Source organism: Austrofundulus limnaeus, unplaced genomic scaffold, assembly GCF_001266775.1.
Source record: "Austrofundulus limnaeus strain Quisiro unplaced genomic scaffold, Austrofundulus_limnaeus-1.0 Scaffold11, whole genome shotgun sequence".
Lineage (NCBI taxonomy): Eukaryota > Metazoa > Chordata > Actinopteri > Cyprinodontiformes > Rivulidae > Austrofundulus > Austrofundulus limnaeus.
In genome coordinates, this window is record NW_013952413.1 from 345,957 (window position 1) to 357,805 (window position 11,849).

Sequence of the window (11,849 nt, forward strand, 5' to 3'; positions counted from 1 at the left end):
CACTTCCTCCACTGCCGTATGCTAAAATAACTAGCAAGACACTGCGCAGAACATCTACGCCATTCAATAACTCCTCCTTCTGTTTGCTGATTGGTCCAGGTGAAATAAACTACAAGCAGACACTGTGCAGAAAATTGACGTTCTSTTCTCTGATTGGCCCGGCTAAAAATCTGCCAGTGAAATCCATCTCAATGGGAGAAGTCCCGGACCGAGCAGTGAAGGGAAACTAGAATTGAGCAGAGCTGCGTAGGAAGGCAAGGGCCAGGCTAGCATTAAATGTAACTTTTCTTTTTTTTTCCAGTTAATTTTTTTTCTGTCAACACAAGTGAACACCATGGAGATGTTTTAAAATGTTTCACTCTAGACTTAATACCTCGACATGAAGATCTGTGTTTTTCTTTGAGGCAACTATGACAAACTTTCTTTCTGGCCTTCTGGAAAACTTTAATTTAAACCCCATGATCACTTTTTAAATGATGTGCTTTCTTGATTTTAATCATCCACCTCAGGGAAGCCCTTTCATTATGTTTACCTGGCAATCTGAAATCTGAAACTAAAGGTTTCCATCTGCACTGATTTGTTATGAGTTGGAGTTCTGACAAACTGTTAACATGTGACACCTTCATGTGAGTGAAAATGGACATGGTAAGTCAGTATCACTTCAAACAAGCCAAAATAGCTCWAGGGGCATTAGACTGAAGGGCTAAAGCTTCCTGGTTTAACTCCAGGGTTTTGGCATGCAGGATTTAGCAGAGAGACAGGAGGTTAACTCCTAAAACTTGCTATTTGAACTCTGAGATTACTATTTCAGTGCACGTCCGAGGTTCACATTCAGAGCTCTCTTTCTTCTCCTTCAGAAAGTTGAGGGTTTAAGCTCTGAAACTGCCAAACAGCCACCGCTTGGCCTTTAGGGAAGGTTCTCAATGCCTATTATCCCATGGGTGCCGTGTTCTTGACACACTGGGAATAAAAAGTCTAGATCTCCTTTTCAAAATCCAGATCAAGGAAAAAAAATACATTTCTGTTACAGGTTAGAGATGAAAACAAAAAAAAAGTGCTACTCCTCTGTAAGACTTTTAATTCAGTTTATTACAGAAAATATTAATTTGTATATTATTATTATATCATTATTAATCTGTGAAAAAGTTACATTTTCTGTGTCTCTTAAAAAGCCCTAAATATACTAATAAAAGTCATAAATAACTATGTTTATTTCATAATTAATACATTTAAAGGCTTACTATTCCTTGAAGAACTTCCATCCAACCATCCATCATTTTTACCCGATTCCTTCTTTCTGGGTCAAAGGGGTCATAAAAACATCTTCTTATAAGAAAATCATTTTGGTCAAACCTTAAAGATTTAGTAAGTTGTCACTCTAAAAGTACAGTAAGGGTTGAAATTACTCTCAGCTATACCAAATCAAATTTTAGCTTATTTTTTTTAATTAACATAAAAATAGCCCTTTTAAATTTTCTACAGCAAGTTGACAATGGCCATTTTTTATTAGGTTGCTCTAAATTTTAACCAGTCTCTCAGATCTAATAATTTTTCCTCAAAGTTCTAATAAAACCTCCCCTGTGGTTCATAAGCTTGTTTGCTGACAGACGAATGAGATCGACTCTAAATAATGAATGGTTAAATTTTAAACAGATTATGTGCAATCAGTTGTTGCTCAGAATATATGTTGGAGATCAGTCTCATGTTTTAGCAAACCAAATTTTTGGTCAATATTTGTAAAACTGTCTGTGTTATAGACACTTTTCTTTTTTTATGTGAGTTGTCTGTGGCATTTGAGWTGAATCAAGTGGACTTCAAAAGGTAACCAGATGTAGAAGCACAATCAATGAGTCATTTCTGGAAGTTTCATTAAAATATGTCCAGTGGTTCAAGTTATATTTTGCTAACAGACACACTCATAATAAAGACACAGGCTGAAGTCATGATATGTTTTTTTTACCTCTTCTGCAGAGGATTTGGAGAACTATCACGAGTCCATAATATTGTAAAGCAGAGAAATTAGCAATCCTCTCTTTTCAGAAGATTTGAAGATTCTGTGGGTCCACATGCCAAATGAACTGAACTGATGACATAACTAGAATCTGAGCTTACCACCGCTCCCTGAGAATGGAGTGATTCATGCTAAAACTGATTAGAAAAGAAGAGTAATTTGCTCCAATCAAAGCTGATGTTTGTACTTTGTGGTCGTGCCATTTTCATCTTGGAACTTTTTCTTCTGTTTGAGCTTTTTTTTTCTCCTTTTGTTCTCATCCAGTCCCTGTTGTTCCGTCGTCAGAAATGCTCCAGTGTGGAGTGTTAATGCTGCATCAGCATCTCCTCCAGTCCTCGCCGTTCTCTCTCTGTTTTCTTTCCTTTCTCCTCGCCTCTGTTTCTGTGGGTCAGGTTCCTTCTGTTTTTCACCCTGACCTCCGTCATCTGATGATTCGTAGAAAATCGACCACTATTTAAACATCGAGAAGTCTGGCCATCCCTCTACAGCTCCGCAGCTTGGGGCTATGAATGAAACCGCTGGCCACATAATGACACTCAGGAATGTAATCTCCAGCTAAATCCTTTACTATAAATTCACTTAAAGAATACCTGACATGTATTTAGCATCTGTGGACAATATTTATCTCTGCTTGTCTGTGTCAGTGCCCCTTTCGGTGCCTATCTCTCATTGCTTCTTGCCAAACACAGACTGGGGGGGGGAGATTATCGTGGCTGGAAGTGATATTTTGTTAAAAGCTGTTTGTTTGTCTTTCCATGCACCATCCCTCTCTTTAGATGATTTATTTGACTGCTTTGCGATGCTCAGCTCCAGTTTCAGAATGCTTGGCCAACATAAACCTTGTCACAACTTTGAATTCCTGACTGAACTACAGCTTCCAGGCAGAGCTACAGTGGATCAGCGCAGGATAAATACGGGAGATAAACTGTGCCAGAGGCGTGCATGGTAGAATTTGAACTGGGCAAAAGGTTGAGAGCCACGCATGGCAGTTTACGCTGAGAAAATGTGACCCGACAAAAGGTTCAAGTTTAATGTCTTTTTTTTTATATAAATGTAAATTCATCAATCTAAATACAACGTTTGTGTTAATCTGTATAAATACAAACTTGTAGCTTCCCACTGTGGTCAGGTTGAGTTGTCAACAGCACATATGCTGCTCATTTACTTGGGTATTGTGCTTACTGTTCCACTGTTGTGCATTTATTTAACATGTTTTATTCATTTAATCTGGATTTCTCATATCTAACATGAATACAAATACATCAATTCTTGACATTGTGTCCTTGGAGCTTGCAATTATTAAAACATAAACAAAATTACACACACACACACACACACACACACACACACACACACACACACACACACACAAACAGTTAGGCCCATGCATATTTGGACACTGACACAAATTGTGTCTTTTTCCTCGTTCACTGAGACATGTTCAAGTTATAGTTATATAATGTACATGGACATAAAGTCCAGTCATTCAGCTTTCATTTGAGGGTATCCACATTAAAATTGGATGAAGGGTTTAAGAGTTTCAGCTCCTTAACACGTGCCACCCTGTTTTTAAAGGGATCAAAGTAATTGGACAATTGACTCCAAGGCTATTTCATGGACAGGTGTGGGCAATCCCTTCATTATGTCATTCTCAATTAAGCAGATAAAAGTCCTAGAGTTGATTTGAGGTGTGGTGCTTGTATTTGGAAGGTTTTGCTGTGAAGTAAACTTGCGGTCATAGGAGCTCTCCATGCAGGGGAAACAAGCCATCCTTAAGGTGCAAAAAAAAAATCTCATCCGAGAAATTGCTACAATATTAGGAGTGGAAAAAACTACAGTTTGGTACATCCAAAGAAAGAAAGCAAGAAAGCAAGAAAATAAGCAAGCAAGCAAGCAAGCACTGGTGAATTCATCAATGCAAAAAGACCTGGGTGCCCACAAAAGACMACAGTGGTGGATGATGGCAGAATAATCTCCATGGGGAAGAGAAACCCCTTCACAACAGCCAACCAAGTGAACAACACTCCCCAGGAGGTAGAAGTATCAATATCCAAATCTACCATAAAGAGAAGACTGCAYGTAAGGAAATACAGAGGGTTCACTGCATGGTGCCACTCATAAGCCTCAAGAATAAAAAGGCTAGACTGGACTTTGCTAAAAAAAAAATCAAAAAAAAAAGCCAGGACAGTTCTGGAAGAACATTCTTTGGACAGATGAAACCAAGATCAAGCTCTACCAGAATGATGGAAAGACAAAATTATGGTGAAGGTGTGGTACAGCTCATGATCCAAAGCACCACATCATCTGTAAAACAWGGYAGACACAGTGTGATGGCTTGGGCATGCATGGCTGCCAGTGGCACTGGGTCACTAGTGTTTATTGATGATGTGACACAGGACAGAAGCAGCCAAATGAATTCTGAGGTATTCAGAGCCAAACTGTGTGCTCAGATCAGCCAAATGTAACCAAACKGATTGGTCGTCGTTTCAKACTACAGAWGGACAATGACCCAAAACATGAAGCCAAAGCAACCCAGGAGTTTATTAAAGCAAAGAAGTGGAATATTCTTGAATGGCCAAGTCAGTCATCTGATCTTGACCCAGTTGAGCATTTCACTTGTTAAAGACTAAACTTCAGACAGAAAGGCCCACAAACAGCAAYTGAAAATYGCTGCAGTGAAGGCCTGGCAGAGCATTAAAAAGGAGGAAACACAGCGTCTGGTGAAGTCCATGAGTTCAAGACTCAGGCAGTCATTGCCAACAAAGGGTTTTCAACCAAGTACTAGAAATGAACATTTTATTCACATTTATTTAATCTGTCCAAATACTTTTAAGCCTCTGAAATGAAGGGATTGTGTTTAAAAAATGCTTTAGTTCCTCACATTTTTATGCAACCATTTTGTTCAACCCACTGAACTAAAGCTGAAAGTCTGAACTTCAACTGCATCTGAATTGTTTTGTTTAAAAATCATTGTGGTAATGYCTAGAACCAAAATTAGAAAAATGTTGTCTTTGTCCAAATATATATGGACCTATACTGTTTGTATGTAGTGACTGATAGATTTTTAATTGCATGCTTTAATWAAAGCTTGCTAACTGTATAGATACCTTTTAAAACTTTCTATGAAAAGTCCTCATGACTCCAGTTTTACCTACACAGTGATGAAGAAACTAATAGTATGTTGTTGTTTTTTTCTTTGTGCCAGATTTCTACATCAGGTTTGCAGATTTAAATTGGCATTTCCCCAGCTATAATCTGAATGGAGAGGTTTTATTGTGTAAGAATAATTGTGTAAAGCTGTGGCTCATAAAGCAAATAGAAGGTGCAATTTGTAACACTTTTACCTTTTTTTGTTGTTTCCTAAAATTAGAACCACATTTCCTATTATTCCCTTACTTCCTGTTGTGTGCAAATGTGTTGCAAAGTAAGAAGACAAAAATTCTGATYAAAAAGTTCCTAAAAACAGTTATTCTATGGCAAATATGTATTTTTTTAACTTGTAAATCATAAAAGTAATTTCAAAGAGTAACTGTAAAATGTATAACACTTATGTACATTTGTGAATTTACAGTTTGTTGTTGGGGATCACAGGTGTAGTTAACAAGGAAACCAGGTTGTTTCACCTTGAATGATTTCATAGTTTAKTTTTCTTTGCTATAACATTATCCCTACCATTATTGCTCTTCCCTCTGCATTTGATTAATGAAAATCATGAGCTATGAGATGAAAAAGTAAAAGCAAAGTTATCCCAGTAATAAAAAATAGAAGGTAGAGTTGTCATAGAAAAGAAACACTGCATATGAGTCAGTGTGTGGACATAAATTCTCATGTTTCTCAGCATTACCTGAGATGATTCCCAAAGCCTGATTAAAGGACAGCTGATACTCTTACATCAGTGGTTGCCATAGGAGTTAATTTGCGCAAATTACCCAGAGCGTGGTGCTCATTTCCTTGGAAAGTGTCTGGGGAGGTCGCAGGGGCTAAAATTACACCAATCATACGACAAACTCTTCGTCAAATCTTCAGATTACAAATGGTGTTGCTGCAACGCAAACAGGATCAAAAAGGGAGATCGGTTGCTCTTGTTCCAACTTTGGATTTTYCTCTCGGTTTTGCTTTTTTGTGCAGAAGAAAGTGATTCTCCTTCTGTCACTGAGGCATTCTCACTRCAACTGACCTCACTTTTCCTTAGATATGTTTAAAGTGGGTCTCCAGAGAAATGTTGTCTTCTTTTTGTTCATTTTTTTTTTTGTTTGTTCATTCATACGGAGCCCAAGGGGACAAGGGGGATTTTTTTTCCTTTTGCGTCCCCACACAATGGTATTGCGTTACCTCACAATACTTTTTGCATTTCCTCGTAAAAGTCGTTTATCACTGCAGTGCCTGCCGGTTTATTAACAAATTCACATGCTCACCATCATACTTTAATTCAACTTCGGAATGAATACATCACACAGCCACGCATGAAAGTATGCAACGCGATGGTTCAGTGGTTAGCACTGTTGCCTCACAGCAAAAAGGTCCTGGGTTTGATCCCTGGTTTGGACTTGGGGGTCTTAATGTGTGGAGTTTGCATGTTCTCCTCGTGGTTGCATGGGTTTTCTCTGGGTAGTCTGGTTTCCCCCACCCACCAAAAAAATATGTACAATATCTCAATGGGATTTGCCTGAYTAAATAACAGTAAAACATGCTGATATTTTATCACAGCACTGCCACAAATAACAATGTCCATTTCCCAAACTTGTGGCGATACATCATTTTCCGGTTACTGGATATTTCAAAATAAAAGTCTGATTTAATTCAGTTCATACAAAGCAAACTTTTGCGTATCGCGAAGTAGCGCAAAGATATTGTGAGGTAATGTAAAAGTACTGTGAGGTAAAACAAAGATCCTGTGAGGGACCGTAAAGTATTGTGGGGTAACGCAAAGATATTGAGGGGGAACACACAAAAAATAAAAAATTAAAAAAATTTAAAAATAGCATGTCTCCTCATGGGCTCCGTACATTCTACTGCAACGTTCTTCTGCAACTCATTGTTTAAGTTGTTTCAAAATATAAATGATGCAGTTTTCACTTTACTAATATWATTCCTAAAACAAGGAAGTTTGTTTGATAACGAAATAATTTTGGTCGTTTCTTTTATTACCTAAAAGCTTCACTTTTCATTTTGTCATGTTGACATCACAGCTTTAATAACAGGTAAAATCTCTTGATACGACGGAGAGTTGTTTTTTTTAACTACAAAAAAAAGATTTTGCCAATGAACTTTCACACACGTTCAAACAAAAATAAGAACATATTTAGACTTTAGGCATGTCAAATACTCTCTAACACTCTGTCCAATTCTTTTTGTGTTGACTGATACAGACCACATAGGAGTGGAATGTTTCTGCTTTACATCCAGCTTGAATAATGAGAAGTGAAGCTAAAAGGCCCACACATACCAGGTTGCACTTTGCCACGCACAGAGAGGCTTCTTATTCCTGTAAAAACTCATTCTCATGTGAAGTACAAAACAAGCATGTTTCTCTATACGTGCTGATGTCGGCTGTGCCTTCTGGTCTGCAGAGTTATTAATATTTATACAAGAACAATTAACTTGCTTGCATCCGTTTCCTGTGTGATATGATTCCTTCTCTCTGTGATATCAGTTTTATTTTCTCAAACATATCATTCAGCAATAATGAGTTAAAGTTAAATCTTACTTCTGTTTTAAGGACTTCGAAGGACTTTTCCATGCATTCATAACAACTCGTCTGGATTACTGCAACTCTTTATATASAGRGATGGATAAATSGCAGATTCAGCGACTTCAAATGATCCAGAATGCASCAGCACGRCTTCTCACAGGAACCAGGAAGCATGACCATATAAGGCCAATTCTGGCATCTTTACACTGGCTTCCCGTCTTCTTTTGTTAACTTTTAAAGTTTTAAATGGGTTAGCCTCCACTAATCTTCGGGACCTTTTAAATTTCCAGTCTGTGTCCAGAACCCTGCGATCAAATAATCAGTTATTACTTACAGTTCCTCGAACTCGACTTAAGAAGAAAGGAGATCGAGCTTTTTCTTTTGCTGCTCCTGTTTTATGGAATAATTTACCTTTCCAGATTAGATCTGCCCACAGCCTGGATCATTTTAAATCGCTTCTTAAAACTCATTTTTATTCTTTGGCATTTAATTGATGTATTGTTTTTTTTGCTCTGTTTTTTCATTTGTGTTGTTCTTGTACAGCACTTTGGTACAGCTTTATGCATGTTGTAAAGTGCTATATAAATAAATTTGACATTGACATGAACCTAAAAACCAAAACTAGACTAAAAGTGCCACAAACCTCAAAGGATTATAAAATAAAATAAAGAAATTGATGCACCCAGAAAGTTTTTAAACAGGAACATTGTCAAATTGTTTATTTATCTTATCATGGGATTTATATTTATTTATTTATTTATTTGTTTACTTGCAACAATAGGAACAAAATGATAAAGAAAACGATAAAAGAAAAAGACAGATCGTCAGGGAATTTCAACTGTTGAGAAATAAGAAATCTGAGATTTACAGAGGAAGCTGTAGCGATAAAACAGGCTTGTATTTTAACACTGAGTGCAGGGAAAGATACACAGAATGAGAAATAAATCTACAAAAAAAGTGACACATCCAATCCYGTTCTGTAATTTGAAGTAGAAGCTGATGGGAAGAAACAAACTTGCCTGTTTTTGGACCAGCTATCAAATCTCTCCAACAGGGAGTTTCCTGACCACCCAGTCAAAAGTTTAACAGTATCTTTACGAGATATTAAAACTATCAGAAGGACTGATCATATTCATAATCCCACAATCAACATGTTTGCAAAAGTCAAAGCTGCCTGAAGTCTTCCTCTCAGAATCAGAGCTTGTTGAATTTCAGCATCGCAGCAACTGTTTGTAATAAAGAATCACCTCTAAGGATTCAWCTGTGGGTGGCCTGGATAGATGTTTTTTAGAGGTTTTGTATCTTAAACGGGGGGAATTCACTTTCTCTCCTTCATTTAGTTACATTTATATTTACTTTTTGTGATTTTTCTTYAGCGAAAAGTGTGGCAGATCATGGTCATGACAAAATACAAAACAATATGACGACAAATATCAATATTCTAATGTAAAGGAWATTACAATTACAGTGTAATTTAGATCATTTTCATTTATCTTTTTATTGTCTGCGTATCTGCAAACATAGTATAGAGCTGACATGATTTTACCCATTTTGTCACATAACTGGCATATTTTCTTTTAAACTTGRCTCAGCCGAAGTGAAACAGGAAGTGACATCAAAGGGGAACTCTTTAATAAAATGAACTCTCTGGTCTTTGTTAATTGAAAGTGCATTATTTGAACTCTGACTTTCATCTCTTTGATAGTGTCTCAAAAAAWYYWAAAAAAAMMCATCAGATTYTTCTCTAAAGYCTGTGTTGTTACTTCTTGTAACAATGCTCTGTTTACACACAGATTTTCCCTTTTGGCATCACTTCCTGTTACAACACGTGAATATCTCAACAACTGTTCATCTCAGAAGGGTGATTTTTTTTTTGTTTGCAATATTTTACCAATGTTATCTTACCAAAATGCATTCATATTTATTACAAAAATTTGATGTCACAGGCACTTTAAGGTTGTGTTTAAGGCATATTTGAAACATTAGATTATCCTCTCCATTGCTTTTGAAAACTGTTGGCTTTTTCCCCCCCAAAGTCCACTCTCTCTCTACTTATTTTTTATGCTCGCTCTCGTTTCTTTCTTAGTGATTATTACTATTAGAGGAAAATAATAGAGTACACCCAGCTGTAAGCACTCAAAGTTCAAGAGGCAGGGTGGATACATGTTGAAAGATCTTGACCGGATTTACTCCCAATTAGAAAAGCAGCAATAACATAAATCCAAGTACGTGTCACAGTTTTTCCCTTGAAACCTGAGCTAATCCAAAAATGTTTCGCTCTGGGTAAAATTGGGTCTGATTAGTCAGAGGACTCTGTCAGGCCAAGTTCATGCTTTGTCAGATTTGAGGTAATATAAACAAATGGCTCATGAAGTAACAATCCGTTGAAAATCTGCAAAATGAACTGGTTTAATTGCGCGACTGCCAGCGCTGCCACAACGCTTACTTTGAAGTCTAATGAGACACACGGAGTGGAAAGGATTGTGAAAGGGAATGAATGAATTTAATAAAGAGCTTAAAACGCCAAAATAACGTGATCAACATTAATGCATAAATTCTTGCAAATGTGAAAAGTAGATGATGTAATGACAGCAGTGATGGATGAATGAGGTAACAAGATATGGACKCACAGCACAGACTATACAATAAAACACTGCGGACCATTTCTGTACAGTTAACTGATTATAACATGCTGAAAATTATATGATACAAAATACTTTAACATCCTCTTGGGGAAATTTATTTTGGAAGTTTTTATTTTTTTCCTGTCCCAATACCTGATGATGTCAGCTGATGGTACGTTAATCTARCATCTTTCTAAAAACAAGAGAAATCACTCATCAGAAGTTAAGCTGACAGRAAGTGTAATTTCTATGATAAGCTACAGTCAAAACCTGTTCACACAAATCTTATATTTGTTATCAGTACTGCTTCAAGGCATGGACAGAAAGGTGTCTGTGGTGAGCAGGAATGTGTCAATCATCTCCAGAGGCCTACAAAGTACTTGAAAAAAAAGAATACCTTAACAGAAAATGACTTTGGTAAAAAAAAAAAAATTTCACTGATTAGAAAAGTACTTCAGTAAAAGTGATAAAACTGTTCACAAAGATCGAGAAAGTACTTTTACACTCTTTTAAGAAATAAACTGTTGAATTTACTCTCTGTTCTACCGGTGGGCAAAAATGGTGCGGTTTCTGCCTTTAACCATTTACAGGGGACTTTTATTTTGAAAACTAGAGTGTCTGGTTGACACCCTGACAAAAAATGTAAAATATTTGAAAGGCTTTTAAGGAATTTCAGAGGCGAGTGTTAAGTTTGTTAACCAAACTGGTTCCACTAAACCAGGGGTGCCCAAACTTATTCCCTCAGAGGGCCAAAATGAAAATCTACCCAAAGGCTGCGGGCCAAATGCAATAATATAATAGAGGAAATGCTAATACTTCTTAAGTAAAGTGCTTTTATTTTTTATGATTAAACCAAGAGCCAGTGCAGTGGCCCATGTTTTGTTTGTTTGTGTTTTTAATCTGTACACTTGCTCAGGCAACAAAGGCTCATGGGACATTTATTGATAAAATATGAGTATTTGTAGTCTTATAAAGTTTTCAAATCTACATGTGTGCTTAAATCTAATGTAAATATCTTCTTTGGTTTCTTGTATTTTATTCATAATCTTAATTTAATTCAGTGACAAAGTCAGCTATCTGTGCTACAGTCCCTTATTTAGTCATTGGGCCATTGGATGTAATTACTGTACATGGAAATACAGAGTTTCTACAGGAGATGACAGACAATTTAAAAACTACTGGTGGGCCAAATCAAATGGCTTGGCGAGCCAGTTTTGGCCCGCGGGCCCCACTTTGGGCACCTCTGCACTAAAAAGTTGAGTAAATTGCCTCATACTAGATTTAGTGGAACCAGTTGACATGATTGGGTTGAGTGAATTCAACACTTCCTTTTAAGAGTGCATAAACAACTCCTTTCATGAAGACTTCGGACATTTTTAATTTTGTAACGAGTAAAACTTTAAAGAAGTATCATTTTTAAGATTTTAATGTAACAACATAAGTAACAATTTAAAAAAATACTTGGTAAAATTACAAATCCTCAAAAAAATCACTTAAGTACTGTAACAAAGTAAATGTACTT